Consider the following 20,255-nt stretch of genomic DNA (forward strand, 5'->3'; position numbering starts at 1 on the left):
TGTTCTACTTTTGCCTGGGAGGTTGGTGTAGTCAGCTGGTATCATACAGGAACGCAGTACCCTTGAATAATAGATGGCAGTGACGACAATCCATAGCTACGCTAAGGTGCACAGGTATTTTTCTTTCAGATGCTGGAAGTTTGAGACCCTTCTCTTTATGTCTTGCTGCTCATTATTCCAATGTTCCATGCAGTGTGGTCATGATAAATGCATTTTTTTTCCTTGCCAGTGATCTTTCAAGTCTACCTCATAGATTATCACGTTAGCACGTAGTACTTGAGTAATAATTTCACCTCATTCTCAGGTTTGTAGCCGTATGTAGAACTGCCACTGTTACAGGGATGTAGGAAGGGGGCAAAGCACGAAGATTTAATGACAGATTTTTCAGATTATTTGGGCACTGAAGCAGCAACCTGCCTATTGGCAGAAGGGGGCATAGGTGTGTATCTTTTGTCAGCACGAATGTCAGCTGGACACCTTGGTATTTCTGAAAATACGCCACAGAGCTCAGCAGTATCTGAAGTGTCTGAATAGCCTAAGAAGTTCTGTCCCAGGTGGCTCACTTCAGATAACTATCAGCAGGGCAAGGAAAATGACAGAGGCATTGTAATAATCAATGGCTAATCAGAGCACTAGCAGCAAAAAATAGCGTTGAGAAAGTAGAGAAGTCACTGATAAACATTCCAGCTTTATTTTCAGGTGGACTACTTCCAGATAGCATGAGAAATTTGGAGGAAAAAAAAATATGAAAGGTCAGAATTGCTCCTAAGAGGTCTCTTTCCCTTTTCTTTTTCACTGGTGAGTTGAAATGAGGAAAAAGTATTGAGTTGCTTCAAATTGATGGAAGGTTACGTATGTTTTCAATCCAAAATGTTTTATAATTTTTGAAATCACTCTTCAGATGCTGACTCAGTAGTCAGAACAGTATCTTGTGAGTTTTGAATATATTCTGCTAGAATGTAACATACCTTCAGAGATTTCAGGTATTTGTTTGAGGTGGTCACAAAGTGTGAATCACGCTGTGGTTGGGAACCCTCCCATGCTATCTCCATTTCCGTGGCATAGAAACACACAGGAATCTTCAAGTCCATGTTATATAAAAGAGAGCTTAAAATTCAGTGCAAGTATGGCAACTTACCAAAAGAAAAAGAAGCCACAGAAAGCCTGATGAGGTGCTTCCCTGGTGCACTGGTGTTTTTCTTCTGGAAATCATCAGTTTGTGCATGATGCTGGCCTCAAGAGATGAACCACGCCAGATGATAATGTCACTGTGCCGCTCTTCTAAGTTTATAACCAGGAGTGTTCATCTGTTAGGTTTTACCTTCACATATATTGCTTTACCTTTGGGATAATGATTCTGAAGAAATTAGACTCGTTGGCGTGCCTTTAGGATTTTTTTTGAAAATACTGTTACTAAATTGATTTGGATTGGTGCTCACTGATAAACATTACAGGACACAGATTGCTTTTCCCCCCACCCCCTAGCATCCCATCTCATGAAAATATGCTAACGATTAAGATGAAAACTGCCCGAGGGAGTCAGTTTGAGCAAATTTCCCACCTCAAAAAAAAAAAAAATTGTTTTGAATATCCTGAAGTCATTGTAAAATATACTAGAAATATTTTAATTCAAAATAACTTTTAAAAGCCACAGTTAGTTGTATTATAAATATTGCAGTATTTAAAATGATCGAATAATTCTAATTTCAGGTCTTTCTGTATGCTGATGTTTTAAATTTTCATGTGAATTCAAACATGCCTAACAATGACAATAATACATTTTCTAACAAATGCTGCGTGCTTCCAGGGACAGCAATGGGCAAGGCAACCTGCAGGGGAGAATTAGGCTTTCCTTTTAATGGTCTGGCAAAAAAAGAAGTCTGAGTTAGTGATTTATTTTACATTTACAGTGTGTGTGTGTGTACGTGCAAGAAAGAGAGGGAGTGCAAATGGACGTGATTTTTAGAACTTCAACTTTGTATTCATATTTGATCCAAATTCTCATTGTGGATAAAGAGCATAATTGTAACTAACATAATCACACATCTTCAAGCATCTGATGGCTGTGCTTATTTGAACTTCCACCAGTTTACAAAGGACACGGTTACCTATCTGCAAGCTCAAGGTGATTTTTTCACACACGTGCACACCAAAAGAACATAATTGTGCATAAGGTTTGAATATTCCACACATAAATAATGTCTTAATTAGAAAGATGGGGAGTACAGGGGAATGGTGAATGTGTCATCTTCACTGATGAGCTGTAAAATAGACCTGTCCAGTGGAATTTAGTGCAGTCTGCTTAACATATTAGGAACTTGCCAGTGCAGCCTGATTATTTTTTTTTTAATTTATTTTTTTTTTCAAATTAAGTATCAATTGTGAGAGGTGAGCTGTTTAACTTCATTTCTGTTCAGGCTCATCTACCCATGGCAAGTTTGAGTTTTAAGAAGGGTTTGATTTGACAAAAGAATGTTGAAAAACTCCAGCTGAGGCTTATGGTGCCTTTTTACCTGTGAGTGAAAGGATGAAAAGCACATATTGAAGGAAGACGGTCAGTTTGGGAAATAAATGTATCCCTACCACATTTATCATTTCAGACAGGTAACCCTGTCTCTTTTGTTAATTTTCACTGAACAGGGCCATTCTTGTCTTCTGGAAAGCAAGATATTTATAATGTAAATAGTTGTATTGACTTTTTTTTCCTGTAACTAATATGTAATAATCCAACACACGACTACTGATAGACCTTTTTGCAGTAAGGCCACTGTATGCCTAAATATGGTCGACCTCTGACCTCTTCCTAAGTCAGTCACGTGCTGAAAAGGAGGGTGCTGGAGGTTTCAATGTACATAGAGAATCATGTATATTTAGTAAATGGAGTAAGTGGGACTTATGGCCAGTATATATTAAAGCCACAACAGTAACAAAGCTCCAGATCTTAACTAGCAAAAACAACTGTTCACCTTGCCATGTCCATCTTGTAATAAGATCTAAGTTGCACCTGCCTGTAGTTCTGCATGATCAGACTTCAAAGTATAGCTAACAAGATCTGTAATGTATCAGTGTTGATAAACATAGTTTAAAAAAAAAAAAAAAAAAAAGGAAAAAAAAAAAGAAAAACTCAACCAACAACAGAAAATCAACAACGGCAACAGTTTCGTATCAAGACTGGAAGATGAGACATGTCCAATTTGTTGCACGGTTGTAGCTGAAAGCTGGAACCAGTGCCAGCGTGAGTGGACCGCAGTAGTGACGTCTCTTAAGGAGCCGACCTTTCTTCCGCATTGTTTTGTTCTTACCCTGTTACTCTCTGACTCTCTGTTGTTCCCTGTGTGGATACAGGGGAGAACTCCACCTCAGTCATCAGTGTTTTATGGGTCAATGTTGCATCAATGATTTCTGATTTCTGTTCATTTGTCAATTACTGAACTAGGACGGGAACTTCATTCTCTCCACTTGTCAAAAGGAATCCTGTCAGAGCTTCCTCATGGAGTTACTTCTCACTGCTGTCCTGACTCCTGTCGGTTGGATGACTTTGCCATGTTCCCAATAAACAGCACAATGCAGTAAACCACATTGATCGAGGGCTTCATTAAATGTGTTGTGCATCTGTACTCTCGCTGGGGCTCAAAGTCATGCAGGGACAGGACTCAATTCAAATATGGTATGTACTCTATGCATGACGCCTATATTACACCTTTATGACCTTATAGTGGGGGAAAAAAAAAAACTGCTGATCTTTACAGATGTGGATTCGGACCATCTTTTTTGGGGGAGGAAGGTTGTAGCGAATCTTGGTCCTTATCCTACGTGCCACTTGCTGCTATTCAGAGCAGCCAAGTGGAGGCTAAAGCGGAGCAAAGGCCGCCAAAGGGGGCCGCACACGGAGGTGAATTTCATGCTGTTTGAATGTGATCTTGCCAAAAAGCCTGTATGTCTAGCAGGGGAGACTGTGACTGTTCTAGAAGGAGTGTTGTGTGTTGTTTACTTAAAAACAAGCTTTGCTAATTAAAATAGTGTATTCTGGAGTCCTATTTGAATGGCATAAGGGGTTATCAATGAAAAAGAGGCCAAGTACATTCATGCAGTCCTCCTGGCATCTTGGTGCTTTTCCTGCAGTGCTCACTAGGGGACTCAGATCAAGCTGTAAACATGTGAAAGTTGCTAGGATTACAAAACCAGTTAGTGCTCCATGTGATGTGTTCCGTAGGCTTTACCCTGGCAGTCACCGCTCATTTTAAGAAGCAATTATGGCACTAAAAGCATGTAAAGGGACCTTAGTGTCTGTGAGAGTCAGACTGTTTTCAAGTGGCTTATGAGTTTATTCCTCTGGTTGACTGCCTAAATATTATGTAGAAAAAAATGACGAGGTGACTGGATAGAATGAAGGAAAACAGCCAAGTGAAAGCTCTTTATTCCTTCTCCTATCTTCTCCCCCATTTAAAAAAAAAAAAAAAAAAAAAAAAAAGTAAACCAAAATCAAACTAACAGCAACAAAATAGGAAAAACAACATACCAACTGTAGTTGTTACTTGTGGCCTGTCTTGGCCTGATTTTTCAGAGTTAAAAGTACTTCACTCTGCTTCAAGTGAAAAGGAGCACAAAGGTGAGAAGTTAATGATACTGCACTATGCTTCAAGTGAAAAGGAACAGAAAGGTGAGAGGTGCTGCCTTTTGGAAAACACTGCTGTTTTTCTCCCTTCTTGCACAAGCTATCTGTGCCCTGTTTTATCTCCAAGTAAGTCAAACCATACTACACAATGGATTATGTTTGGATTTATCATGAGATTGAAAAACAAAACAAAAACACAGTCTTCTGTCAAAGCAAAGTGGTCTGGGGAGGGCTATATAAAAGAGGGAATTCAAGAACCTTGTAAGCACTATAAAGGGAGAAATTGTTAAGGTTTGTAGCTAAATAGCCTTTCAAACATACTGTGCAGAGCTGGTATTTTTGCTCTGACTTGCTAAAACAGGAGACTTTTCAAGGTTTATTTTTCCCCCAGTTTGTGTATGCAGAGAGTGGCTAAATTAAATGTAATACAAACCTCTGGCTTCCAGTAACAAGGAAATTTGGGCTTTGTGATTCTTACTGCAAAATGGGGAAGATAGGGAACAGCTTTTTGGTTTCACTGGGTGCCATTTGAGACAAATCAAGATTCCTCTTTTTTAAGAGGTTTGTCCTTTTGAGGACTCACAATTTTTATGACCATATTTCAGTTATATGCACCTCATTGAATCCCTATCTGAAGCTGTGATTGTGACTTATTTTTACATAAACCCAGAGTCCTAAATTCCAGAAAATCTGGAGTTAAATTTGAACAGGACAGGCCTCTTAGAGTACCCCTTGGTATAAAACCGAAATACCTTTTTAGCAACACACCAGCCTTGGAATTTTTCTCCTGCAGTCGGTTGCAGTGACAGCCTAATCATCACTTGCTTGGTAAGAGGTAGTGTGTGTTACACGCTGACCAGCTGCAGCAAATCCACGGAATCGTCTGTGCTGAAGCAGAGTTGAAGGCTGGAGATTGGATGGCTCCTGCAAACTCTCCTCTCCCTCCACTTAAGTGGGATGAAGGTCAGTGAACAACCTTTGTGCTCAAAGCGATGAACCACTGTGGTGTTAGGCAGCCCATTTAAACACTCTGGGCCCACTTCTCATTCCTTTACCAAATGTATGGCTGCTGTGAGCTGCATGTTAGTCATTTTCTAATTTGGTGATTGAGTTGAAGATTTTTTCTTCTGTGCGGAGCCCTTTGCTGGGGGCTGCTCAGTGTTGGCTATGTTTCTGTGCCCTGATGATTAAAGAGCAACGCTGTCATCGGCTCCTTTCACTGCCCTGTGGCCCAGACTCTCCCCAAGTCCACACTGATAAACACTGAGGCAATCTTAATTTCCTCGTGCTCTCCCAAGCCCCTGTTAACTGCACAGCATGGAGCCTGAACTGCAAATCTGCTGTGCCTAGAGAAAACACAATTATGGGTACAGTATAGGGAGTGAGGGAGGAAGTTTAGATGCTTAAATGAATACTCATTTGCTGATGTATCCATCTTAGTTTAAAATGGACTGCAGGGCAGGAGTAAATGTTGGTTGTTCTTGATGCTTCTTTGTGATGTTCTGTCCACATTCCAGGTGCACTCAGTTGTGGAATAGCAATTAGGGTGCTGGAGAAAACAGCTGGCTCTCTGAATATGGCTATTTAACAGACAGACTGCTGTTTTTGTTAACTAAGTCTCATCACAGGGAGTGTAATCTTCCAGATTTTAGCCTTTCTAGTGTCATTAGCCTGGAACTAACAATGGGACATTTAACATGTTTCTTGGCTAAATATGAAACATGAATTATTCCCACCTCTACTTCATGTGTAACACTGGAGAAGAAGGTGAATTATCTTGGATTCCTACTAACTCATGAGACAGAAATCGTGAAGGAGTAGCTGCCACAACAAAACAGCCCTTCAGTTTTTGAAAATGTTTAATGATTTAACACGTGAAAGAGGTGGAAAGCTATACAATCTCCCATTCCTGCATTTAACCCAAGCTAGGTAAAGACCTGTCTGCTGTTGCAGGATTAAGCTATTATAGTGATTAAGAAATTGACTGCAGATAACTACGAACTTTTTTAAGCCTTGATCTGTCATCAAGCGTTCATAAAGAGTAACACATTTATTATTTGTTTTGGAAGATAAATTTATGCCCGTTCTTTGCTGGATTTGTCCTCAGCATTGTCTAGGTGATGCTCCTGCTCTTGGAGTAGCCTTACTTTTTCAGTTCCATTGCATCATTTTGGATGGGAAAAGATTTGTTTGGAGTATTTTCAGCAGTTCACGTGATCACAGCTAGAATAAGGATTCACTTTTTGGTTCTGTTCTTTTTTATATATGAATAATGACCCAAAGTAGTCAAATAACTGAAGTTGTGGTTTGGAGGTAGCTCACCAAAGGGTTATGTTAAATGTCCCCACCCCACATTTGTTCTCCGGAGAAGTCTGCCTTGCAGGAGAAAATTTGTGGATGTAGGTGTTCCAGAAGGAATGGAGATTATTTATGTCAGTCCAGAATTAACAGGACTTGAACACAGACAAATTTGGAATGAGCACAAAAGGTCTTTTCAGTAAAATGGGAAGTACTGTAGGGCCCAGCAAGTAACCGAGGGGGCTGAAGGATGACATTCTGGTTTTAAAATCAGTGAACAGTAGGAGAAACAGTCCAGTAAGGAAACCTCATGGCTGGATTCCAAAGCATTTCAGTGTTTCAAGCAGCCAGAGCACTGTCCAAAAGCCCCTTCAAGAGCTTAATACCATGTAGCAGATAGGAATGCATGCTACAAAGCTGCTGCAGAGCATGAATCGTCTAAGATTTTTAATGTATGTGTTTCTGAATTTTTATTACATAGTAGTTGTAGGATTATTATGATTCTCTACGTAAAGAAAGATTCTCCTTTTTGGCAACATGCAGACATCCCATAAGGTTTCTTTCACCATAAAGGACAAACACCTTAACACAACACCATGCTGCTGACTGCAGGTGGGTGAGTGGGAGAACATTGGCCAGGTTTCAGGGGAGTTGTACTCATTGGTTTTGATTTTCTGACATCCTTTTGTCACAAGCTCAAGACACTGTTAGTGGAAAGGGCAATAAAATTACAGTATTATTGCTAAAGTAACTCATTGCCAATAGTTATATGTGATTTCTGAAACATTAATTAAGTTTTAATCGCTCTTTTGGTCATAATTCCTAGCATTAGCAAATTGACTGAATAACCAAGCTGTCACTCAGTTTTAGCACTGGATTTTTAAGCGGTTAGCATTGAGACTAATGTAAACAACTCACTTTTACTGCAAAAATTCACTGGCACCGCTGCGTAATACCAAATCCAGAGGGACTACAGTTCCGCATCAGTTTTTCACTTAGTTGCAACAGCTCACTGGACCATCCTGCAGTTGGGAAAAAAAAATAAATCAAGAGTGTGCAGTACAAACAGTTTTTTAAAGCTGGCAGAAGATGGCAGCCATGGTCATTCCAGCTTCTGCTTTGTGGGATGAGATCCCCTATCCTAGGCTGACATTGCACTCATCTTACTCCCCTGAACGTGATGTTTGCAGAGCTGTATAGACACAGCTGCTCCCTCGATCAAGGAAAATGCTTGATACAAGCAAAGAGTGCCACCTAAAGGCAAACGTGCTGAAGGCTCCGTGGAGAGCCAAATTCAGTGAGCCCTTCAGCATGTAAATCACCTGCTTGTTGCATTTCTTCTCCAGCCAGACTGACCTTGGACAGTTCATCCTGTACTTGATGGTCTGGAGCATTTCTTGGACAAAGCTAGTTCTACATTTTCAGTAAGTTTTCATTATTTTTTGTTTTCCAATAAAAGCTATGTATGAAAGTGTGTAAACCCCTCCTTTTAGTGTAGGAGATAACAACAAGGTGCTCAGATGAGCAGTAGGTGATTGTGGCACTGAGCCAGTTCTGTGTGTGGGTAGATTTGGCCATCATTGATCTCTACAAGATGATTTGGAGTTATTGAAGTAAAAATCCACCAAAAAAAAAAAAAAAAAAAAAAGAAATTATGTTTTAAGAATTTTCAACTGTCTGGTCTGCATCCAAACTGAAATTACACAATGAAAACTTCTTCCAAGATAATTTCCAAAGATTTAGCTAAATAGATGTGCTAGGTAAGCGAGTATCTTTTCCCTTTAGTTAGCTCAGCCACGAGGCAGCTGTCATGTGGGGAAATGGCTTTGTGCTAAGTTCTTTTAACCACAAATCTCTGCTCCAGTTGTTTGGGTTTTGTTTGTCTTTTTATATCCAGTTTTACAGATGGGCTTTCTCTGAACCATACCATGTGTGCAGTTTCTAGTAACATTAACAACAGAGCTTTCTGACTTAACCCAATACCTTTTGGGAGCTGTGCAGAACCTTTTTCTGGTTAAACTACTATACATAACACAAAGCAATTCCCAAACAGGAATTTGTTGCTCATCTCAGCTTCCTGTTCTCTGAAGACTCGTCTTTGGTGAGCTCTGCCCTGGTGCTGTATGGGCTGTCTCCAGCCACTCCAGCTATACTCATGAGGCAATATAGATTAAAAAAATATATATACAGTGAAACTGGAAACTTAGGAGAAAAGAGTAAATACATATCTTAAATGGTAACTTTTTCTAAAAATTATATATTAAAAAAAAAAACTAAACACCATGGTATATCAATCTGTCGTTGAGTCCATGTTTCCTGTGTTTAGTGGCTTTAGAGACTGACCGGTCTTATGTCCAGTGTGGTGTGTAATGCAGTAACATCTGTCTTGTTATCCAGGAACAACGTTTGTTGACTGCTCCTAGTACCACAAAATATACAGAGGTCAACCTTATCGTACTACTCATTATTCCTTGTAACAACTTCTTGTAGCAGTGGAAACAGTCAGGAGTGGCAGACTGAAGTTCAAAGAAATCAGACTTGACTACTGTGAGTAATGCTAATTTCAGCTAAGCTTTCCTTAAGATTTGTACAGTTGAGCCTGATGGTCCCATACAGAGTAAAGAGTATAATATTCTAGAAACCATAAATCTTGACAAGTGATGCAGTTTGTATCTTCTGGTTTTAAGGTCTAGTGCGTTTCTTTATTAGGGGCTATTCTGTCAGCTTAGGAAATGAGCCCTCTTAAAGATAATAGCAGTCAGTAATTACCACATCTCTCACTTAACCATGTCAGAGGAACTGCTTAAAATTATGATTACATCTAAATTCCTGTTACTTTGCCCTTAAGAAGTATTGTAAGTCAAGAAAAAAATATGTAGGTGATATTTAGTTAATATGCAGGTAACAGCTACACAATATATTAAGTGCACATGAGGTGTTTGTTTGTTTGTTTGTTGTTTGTTTGTTTGTTTGTTTTTTCCACAAAAGAAAATTAAATGGAAGAGCAGCAGTCAGAGCAGTATCAACTACCTCAAAAGCTGCAATCAATTTTTCCAGATATCCCGACCAATTTATTTTTGTAAATCGGAATCTACTAAGTCCTGTGCCAGGCAATGAGTTTGTATCAGGTTTTTAAGTATGAATTACAAGTGTGTGTGTTTCATATGTCAGTAACTCTTATCACAATGCTGAATATGCTCAAAGGCTACTTAAGCGACTAAATGACGTCGTATACAGGCAGCAGTTGCTTTAAATTAGTGTGGTGTTTTGGAGAAATATCCCTGGAAACATTTTGGCACAATGGCTTGCATTTTCTCTTTTTTCCACAACACTGAAACATGGCAATAGGCTTGCCCCCAGGTCACTGCACTGCAGAGGATATTTTACATTCTTTTCCTTTCATTCTTTCACTACAGAGGAGTTTGGTTGTCTCAATAGTAGTAACAAACTAATCTACTCTAGTGGCTTTTTTGCAATTACTCAAGTCTTCATGCGAGAAGAGGTTGGATTTTTCTTTTAGGGGCTTTTACGTTGAAAGAAAATAAAGCAGGTTGTTAAGGAATGTGGGACTATAGTTTCAGCCAAGCTGTGCAATTAATCAGGACTAATGAACTGATACGCTACTGGACTGTTGAGCAGCCGGCTGAAACAGCCCTGACAGTGTAAGTAATCCAGCTCTGATGCTGCGTTCAGCGTTTTGAACTGATGAATGACTGCCTGACAGCTGTGCTGGCTACAGCCATCACTCTTTTAGGAAATACCTCATTTAGCGAGCACAATAGAACAAAGCAATACCTGCTAATAGGGAATGGTCTTACTGTAGCAATTGGATGTAAATAATACCAAAGCAGAGGCCGGGTTCAATAACACGCGTGCTGCTGTAGTGCCAGGCTTTTGTGACTTCGTGTAAGATTAGTGCCCCTGAAACACAGGCACACAGGCATGTGGGTTTGCACTGCAGAGGAGCAGTGGACTCCCCAGCATTTCTCTCCATGGCAGGAGGACTCTGTTTCTGCACAGATTTCTGAGAGCAATTGCTGGTGTGGGGGTAGTGGCCTTTGATGTCGGATAATTCGACTTGCAGGTTTTGCTTCAGTTGACATATGATGTTTTCCCTGGGGCTCAGTAATGTGAACTGGAATGTTTTTTTGTCACAGAGGCTAAGAACTGGTCTTTGGTTTGCCCGTGGGAGGGAGGCCTCCGCAAACAAACTCATACGGATTTCACCTACCCATCCAGATCGTTTCAAACCTAAAAGACCGAGGCAGGCAGCTCCGAGTCTGGGAAAGAAAATTACTATTCTTCAACTGAGCAGGACTTAAAATAGCAATTAAAAGGACTAACATGACGGTGATAAAAGTACAGGGTGTGTACTCGTACCCTTTAAAGTTTAACCCATGTTCAGGCAAAACCTCCTCCACTGCCTAAGAGGAAATCTGGCAGAAGGAGGTCAGCATCAAGGTCAAACTTTATACACAGATGGAGGCAGAGAAAAAGAAACTGTTTAACAGCTGAGACTAAATGTAATTCTTTTCTGGAAAACAACTGAAGAAATACCAACTGAAGCAATTTTGGCTTGTTTTTTGTTAGCATTGATTGTAACTGATTTTTTTCTGGCCTGAGAGGGAGGTTAGAGCAGTGCAGTAAGAATGTAAGAGTGCGAGAGCCCCATCCTCTTCTCTGCTCCCAGCTCCTGGAACTTCCACTCCAAGTACCACCAGACTTTTCAGAAAAGTAAACTCATTTCAAGAAATTTCTTATTTATGTCTCCTGCCCTGTATTAGTTATATTTTTAGAAGGGAGGGGGACGAAGGACGCTGTATAGATTTTAAAGTTCCTCCGTATGAATAAATACTCCGTGTATGATTGAAAATAAAAGCGAGTCTTTGAAATCTGAGCCATAGTGTTGGCTGCTTTATAGACTTTTACCTCATGAACACCACCTCTTTAAGAGTACTATTATTATCAAATGCAGCACAACCATGTCTGGGGATTGCCCACAGGAGAATAGCCAAGCAAATAAAAAATTTCTGCCTTGTAATTCAGAGATACTGGACGCAATGCAGTTCTATGGCTCTGTATTGTGCAGGCACTCTGGGTGGTGGTGAGCATTAGACATGACAAGGTTTTCAGCTACTTCCTTCACTTCAGTTGAAGATTGAGTAATATGTTGATCGAATATACTGAATTTGCTGCCAGGATTAATTCTGCTAGTTTTTTTTCTAATACGTTGGTATTCAAGAACAGCATAAAAATATTAGCTATCCTTTAGTACATAGATTACAACTGTTTCTCTAATTACTCAAATCGATTTGCAACCACAGCCCTGAGGAAAAACTTTGTTTTTACTCTAGAGATTGCTCATAGTTTTATATAAATCTATAACCTTTATTTATTGACAGATTAAATTAAAATGGAAATGGGAAGGTACTCTGATAAAAAGCAAAGTGCTTTTCATGCTGTATCCTGGACGCTAGTCTTCTTGCAATTTTATTTAGGATACTAGATAAGAGTGAAACATCCCCTTTCCAACAGCATCTGAAGTTTCAACGCCGTCAGGATTTTCCTTCAGGCAATAAAAAATTAATTAAGTTTTATGGAATGAAGTCCAAAACACATTAGATTTTGATAAAATAAATCCCGTGGTTTTAAAAAGTGACATTGTATTTATATATATATTTAGGCTGTCAGGATGCCCATTTTGTTATCTATTGTGTGCTCCCATTTTACATACTACTGTCTTAAGAGTGCTGCCATACATTGAAGATCGCCACTTGCATAAATGCTACTGCTCTTTTCTTATTGTCAGCGCCCCGTGACTCCTCATGTCTTACTGAAAATGCTACAAATCAGGACTGGCTATGCGTAAACATACCCTAAACACATAACTTCAAAATGCAGCTTCCTAAATTGACAACTAAACTTCCTCAGAAGGCTGCATCTCCATTCAAAAGCACATGCAGAACACTTAGCATCTGTATCTTCTCCATCTGTTTTATAAAGAATAAGAAAATGTCAGAACCAAGGATAATAAGATGTCCGCTAAGGAACATCTGTTATGGTCATGATGTAATTTTTTATTATTCTGCACCCAGTCTGAATTAAAATTTGCACAGGCCTCCCTGTATTTAAGAACCTGTAAAGCAGAATATTAATTTATTATCAATATAAAAAGATTAATTACATTCCTACAGCATGGAATAAATAGAGTTGAGAGTTGTTATTGTTTAATTCAACTCTGAACGCTGAGCTGTGCAGAATAGCAAGAGACTGAAATAAATGTATCTACAAAGAAAGTCAAAGCTGGTCCAAAGAAAATTGATGTATAAACATTTCACAGTGATGTCAGAATTTCTCATGTTTCACTCTAAACAAGTAATTCTGCAGGGCAGAAGGGAAGAGGAGGCTTCCAAAAATGGGGTGTCTGTTAAAGGTTTGGCTGATACAAACACAGTGCATGATGGGATGGTAACAATCTAGCGCTTTCCTCGACAAGCCTTTCTGCTTAGTGGTAAATTCCAGGTTTTCAGCCATGCTCATCTGTTTACTTAAATAACATTACAGGACCTTGATTTTGGTGAGAACTGTGCTATTCCAGAAGGCTCTCTGTTCTGATGTTTTGAAGGAGCCAGGGGTTTTGGTCACAGCATGCATGCTTATGGCATGACAACTGTGCCAAGAAGGTACTGTTCCACTGCAAATACTCAGAGGGTATTATCCAAAATATAAAACAGTCCAACACCCACGCATACAGATGGCAAAACAGACTGAAAGCTTCAGTAACATGCTAAATCCATGTGCATTTCTGATTTTGTTCATTATTTGTTTTAACAGTCAGAGAAAAAATGTCCAGGGTGAAGAGGCAGCTGCTTTGTTTTTTTCCAGAGCAGAACAACGTGCATCCGACCACAGTCCCATGCGTAAGGAATACCTTTCAGTTCTGCAGCATGGCCAAGACAACGCCAACAAAGTCAGATGAGTTTCAGATTTCTTAAACCATCTGTGGAAAGAGAGTAGTTGTGCAGTGAAGTGTGTTCTTGGGCTACACAAGAGTATGTACAGTGTCGAGCCAGTTCTAAGTGGGCAGTATTCTAAAATAGCTGTTTCAGGATTACTGCTTGGCCTGTATTCTGGAATAGAAAGCACTTCAGCAGTGCAGTAAAAAAATATCCTCTGGACCCCCTGTTGGTAATAATTACCCAACAAGGTAACAAGGACTTCACTCGGAGCATTAGCAGGTACAGTTAATCAGTGCAGCTCCACTGACTTCAGCGTATTTATGGCAGCATCAGTAAATGTTCTTGCTTGCAACACCTCCCTTCATTGCATTTCATCTTCTAGAACCGAATATTTCTAGCCACGCTCCCTGTGTTTCATAACGTACACAAACATTGTAAGTACTAGTTAGCAAAATGGAATAATGGCACTTGCAGTGGTGTAGACTAATGCTCTTAAAGGAAACAAAAACTGATATAAAATGAGATTTTCAAGGTCAAAAATCAAGTCATCTGCTACTGCGGGGGGTAAGTCTCTTTTCTTCCACGGGTAAGTTTCAAAAGCAGACGATGTTGTTGCTGTGTTGGGGACACCAATGGTCAGTCAGTCAGCTTCAGTGAAACCAGAAACTGGATTGCAGTAGGTCAAGAGAAAGTAAATGCATACAGCCCAAATGCCTGCTGATGAGTTAGTGGTTCATGCATACGGTATTTTTCAATTTATGAAGACCTCCCTATGCTTTTTTGTGTGTGTTATTTCTGCCCTTGAAACACAAGGATAACTCTAACTAAAGGACTTCGTAAGAAAAAATCCTTCCCCACACAGTGGAATTTTGGAAGGAATTCCCTTTTTTCCGTGTTTTCCAAATTACTTACTGAGATTGCTTTGATTTTCCCTTGTTTTTCTGCACAAGTACTTTTCTTCTGAGTACTATTTTATGCATAGTGATTCTTGATGAACTCAGAGTTAGAGCACAACAAGCAATATATATATTTTTTTCTCAATTGCTAGGTACATCTGCTTTTAGCCCCCAAATTTGGGTTGTCTACTCATGGAGCAGCAACCACAGCATTTGACTTGGGTGTGCAGTCGCTTAGTCTGCTTGAATAATTCCGAAGACTGAATAAGTAAACAATACTTGTTTTGAACATACATGAGCCGTCTTCAGGCTCATGTTTATTTATGCACACAACTGATCAGACAAATTAGAAAATAAGTTCACAATTTACATGCTGCAGAATCACAAAACAGAGGGCAGACTTCTCCAGCTAAATACTTTGGCAACTTTTGAGCTTATGTACTTTCAGTTTTCAGACTTGTTCTACTTACCAGGTAGGTTTCTTGAGCACTGCCAGCAGAAACTAGCCTACTGTCAAAAAGAAGATAGTTGATTGGTAATAAAATCATGTAATGTCACATCTGCTTCTTTTTAGGAAAAGGAAAATCTATGATGTGATAACGGCACCACTGGATAAAAAAAAAAAAAAAAGTCTCTTGTATAAAAGAATGTCAGGCTTGCTTATATAAAATACACTGATCCTATTGGTGTAAGGCAGCCATACCAGCGCTATTTTTAAAAATACCAATATATTTCTATAGGAAGAGGGAAAAGTTCTTCAAATTTTCAGTGACTCCTGATAAATTTATTTTCCATAATTCAGGTTTTGACGTCCACTCTTAGGCAGCCTAAAAATGTGGCTACTCTCCTCTGGTGATTTCATATATAATGTTATTCCTACAGCTATTTAGCAATTATAAGCTCATTTAGATTAAAATAAAAAAATGAAAATTACATTCTTTCCTACTTTGTTGCCTGCGTGTACGTAATATATGGTTAAGTTCACTTGTCTAAGTCTGCATATGATAAGCCTTGGAGACAATACTTCTATTTAAAAGCGGTAAAGGAAATAATTGATGCGAAATAGTTTCCTGTAACAGAAAAGACTTCCTTCCCCCCAAACACATCTAGCGAAGGGCTGCAGATGCAAAGCCCCCTTATCTGAAGCTTCATTTTGAACTGTCATGTTAAGCAGGTAAGTTAACAACAGACTTGGTCACAGTGCGTTTGCATGCATCCCCTTTATTTTCATTTTTATTTTTTAACAGGAAACTAATAGAGCGTGCCAGACATTTTGTTTCACTTTTTTTTTTCCCCTATTGTTTTAATGTTTCTCCTTTTTTTGTTCTACTGGTTGAATGAAAGCTGGCCAGCTTCTGCCTCCATCTAAGAGACTTCAAGACTCACCAGGGTCTTTCAATGATGACAGCTCCTTCAAATTCTTGATGTACTAGCACTTTTCAGAATGCTGGGCAAATACTGTTTTATGGGGAAGCCTCACAGCATTAAAGGTATGTATAAATTAACCTTCATCCACTTTCCCAGTTTGTTTCTGGCTAATTACAGTCCAGTCACACAGAAGGATGTCCCCATTTGGTCTGAGAGCAGGAGCGGTCAAGGTTGTGACAGCTCACACCCTGCTTTTATTGACAGCAAACTCTCTGTTGCGGGATAACTGCTGCCTACCACATTGGTGTTGAGCTCTGGTTCTCCAAAATCCTTTGCACTGACTCTCGAGAGGACCGTTCGCTACTGATGGTCTGCAGAAAGTGCAAAGTGTCTACACTAACAAAGAACAACCTCTGTGCAGGTATATGAGAAGTTCAGAGCTGGGGTGAAATGAAGGAATAAGGACTGCATGCAATGGCAGAACATGAAAATATGTGTAGTCAGGGAAAGCCAGAGCCATTACAGAAATGGTCTATCACTATGCAAGGCATAGTCCTTAGCAGGACAGAAAAATGCAGTAACTAGAAAATGTACTACTGCTCTGTTTCTAAGCCTGAAAATAGTCTGTTCTTCCTGAAGTTGTTGAAGTACTTATCAGTGGAAAACCTTTGCTACATGAGGATCAGAAAATATGTCGTGGAAAAACAAATGCCATTTTTTTTCTCCAGAAGTAATGGCAGTTTCCCTGTTCTGACCTCAAGCAGATCCACTCTGATATGCATCACAGGGTACTACATGTTATTTGTACTCGTGTGGTCCAAGTAATAAAAGCACTCCATTAATGACAACCTCTGTACATCTTTCCTCCAGCTTTGACTGGTAATGTGGTTATGCTTTACGATCACGGCATGCTATGATTTGAATACACCCTGTTGATATATTTTGCGTTCATGGCAAGTGTGTATTCCTTGGGCCACAATTATTTTCTGTCTCCCTGCACTGTGATGAATTTCACAGAGATGTGGACAACGCAACCAAATCCTAGTACAAGAAACAGAAAAAAAAAAAAAAAAAAAAAAGTGTTTTCTGCTTGAACACTTAAAATTGAACACTTGAAAAAGCTCCTTTGAGAACTATCATTTTAGAATGAGATTGTTCTTTGCACTGGTGGTAACAAGACTGAAGGAGCAGCTATGGCCTGAATTCTTACCTCTTTAGGGTGCGTGTGCTGTCCCAGACGGGTGATACAGGAGCATTTGGTGGTTTTGCTGTTACACAGCCTCAGTCTCTGTTCAGTGTTGATGCTGTGCTACGGACTGCTGTTGTCTGAGGAAAGAGGAGCTCTGTTGGTATGCCGTTGTTGCCTGAGAAAAGAGGATGGATAAAGGGCTTGATGATGCCATAAAAAGGAAGGTAGCACCATGTGACATTGCACTGGTTCACTGTATTTTGTTATTTGTTGCATTATTGCATCCAGCTATCATGGCATGTTTAATGACAAAGACTGAACGTAATTGACATCAGATCCATTCCACGACTGAAAAGTAGTTATTGCAATTAGTCATGTGATAAGTATACCTGGAACATTTTATGCTTGGATTCTTTAAAATATAAGCTGCCAAAGAGAATGAGGTACGGTTTCTTTGATTTTCTTAGGTGGCATTGGTAAACCAGTTACGTTTGTGTCAAGCTAAAGAGTTTCAAACTCAGAAAGATAAAAGTTGCTCAAAAAATCAGAACGTTTTTGCATGCTGACTCTGCCTGTATGCACTAGGTTCTGTTGCAAATGTAGCCTGAAATGCTCCTTGCATGCAATGCCCTGTAATTTATAAATGTGCTGCGTAAAGATTTTATTTAAAAGGATAAACTCGTGGTTCCACCATAAGGAAGTAGTTTACAAAGAAGCCCTTTGAAATTTAAATAAGACAGTCTTCTACCTGACGATCTCCACAGTTGCAGGGAGAAAAGGGTATGTTTTATATTCAAAGTAGTGCAGGACGTATTATGAAAGGTAGGGAAGTGAAAACAGATGAGTAACTACTGCTATGTGTAGCCAGAAGAAAACCTACCAGCAATTAAGCAGGAGGCGGATTCCTTCTGGACTACCAGCTCTTCTGTAGGAAGAGCATGAGAGTGGAAGTCAAAACACATCATCTTGAGTGCCAGTGCCTTGCACCAGGTTTCCTGTGTAACCCAGAAAATGTCAGGTCACGCCTTGGTTTTTCCTCTTTGGAAATGTGAATAGTATTACCTTACCTTACGTGAGATTTAGCATATTAGTGTAGGAACCGCTTTGAAAGCTTCAAGAGGCAGGAGCTACAGCTGTGAGAACATTATCATGCACACAATGACACATGAAATAATACAATCGGAACTGTAAAGTCAGAATTGAAAATTAAGTACTTCATTAACGCTCGACACACGTTGTCAAGTGTTCCCTTCACAGGGTATCAGACAATAATGTGGCTTTTAGGAAGCAGAAACTTTTCCAAGGGCGTGTTTCTATTGCAAGCTGTTTTCCGTCTCTGCTTGTTCTAAAAGTAATTTATGACCAGGGGATACTGAAGAAATTTCTCTTTAGGGTTAATGACTGTTATGCGTTCTGTTAAGATTTCCAGCTCTAGAAATACATAGTACAACAGCAACATAAAAAGCACAGGCTGTCCAACACACTGCTTCATACTTCAAAATAATTTCCAGTTAACAAAGCAGTAGTAAAATGCCACTAGGAGAAGCAATGTAATGAAGCTAAATACAACTAAGAAAGAAGTTTCTTAAAATGACCCACATGAAAAATGTAATTATTTTAATCACCAGAGTCAATGTGGAACTCCTACAGATGTTCACACGCAATTCACACTGAAGTCCACTAGTGGTTGACATACTTGGTATGTCTATGATTTGATATGTATTACTGAAAATAAAACTTACAGAATTAGAGGGATGCCCCGTACTCTGTGTGCAGAGTTCAGCTCTTTAAAAAGAGCCTTGATTTATACGTTGTGAGATCAAAACTAGCTGGTAAGGGCTTGCAAGAAAAGTAACATTGCCATGGCAGCTTGGTGATAGTAAGCAATTAGGAAGTAAATGAGAAGTCTTGAAACAATGCCTGCACAAATGCACAGACATGCAGTTATTCCAATACAATTAAAAGTAACCCAATTCAGTAGGCAAAACTGTGTGGAAAAGCTGTAGCTTCTCCAGTTGAAATCAGTCCCTTTAGTTTGACAAAACGAATTTTGATTAATTAAGAAAACAACAACAACAAAAAACACCTAACAACATCATAATCAGATGTCCCAGCAAATGAGTGACTTTTTAAAAGCTTGTACTTATACAAGTCAAAAAACACATACTAAAATAAGCCTTTTTCTTATACAGGAACACAGAGGCATTTCTTAGGAAAGAGCAAGTTTTTGGTAAAAAGTAATTCACAGCTTGTTATGACAAATGTGAGTAGAAGCACAAATGACAGTAGATTGTACCATATATGGGTGAAAAAATTATCTCCTCTGGAGTCAGATTATGGTCGCTGTAACATGAATATAATTCTGGAGTATAACTCTAGTGTAATTCCCCAGATTTCCGTGTAAATACTCTAGTGGAACTGAGAATAGCAACATCCAAAATGAGAACTATACCTTTAAGAGATTTGCAGACAGAAGAGATTTTGGTGAACATGGAATCATATTCTGGCACCATTAAAGGGAGTACAGCATTTCTAAGGCATCAGCAGAATTCAGCAGAAAAATTTAGGTGACTAGACTTACCAATCTCAACAGCTCAGTGTGAAAGTGTAACAAAAAAGTGCACAAATGCTTTTCTGAATCTACATATCAGATTGTTTGCCTGCAATGATTCTCTTACTAAAACTGTCATTGTGCAACTTTTCTTGCAGGACATCAAAATCAGAAATAAGGATGACCACCAAATGATGGAATTTACCACCAGGTAAGCAGGCTTTCTGGTTGACGTGTGAGTACTGAAGATCACTGCAAAATATAAAGCTGGCATTTGTGCAAATAAGGTCATTATTCATTTAATGGAAATAGGAAGCTCTTACCATGTTCAACAAATTTCTGCTACCACTTCCACACAGGATGATGCTAAGTTGCGGTG

The sequence above is a fragment of the Aythya marila genome, assembly GCF_965140915.1.
Source record: "Aythya marila genome assembly, chromosome: 4".
Lineage (NCBI taxonomy): Eukaryota > Metazoa > Chordata > Aves > Anseriformes > Anatidae > Aythya > Aythya marila.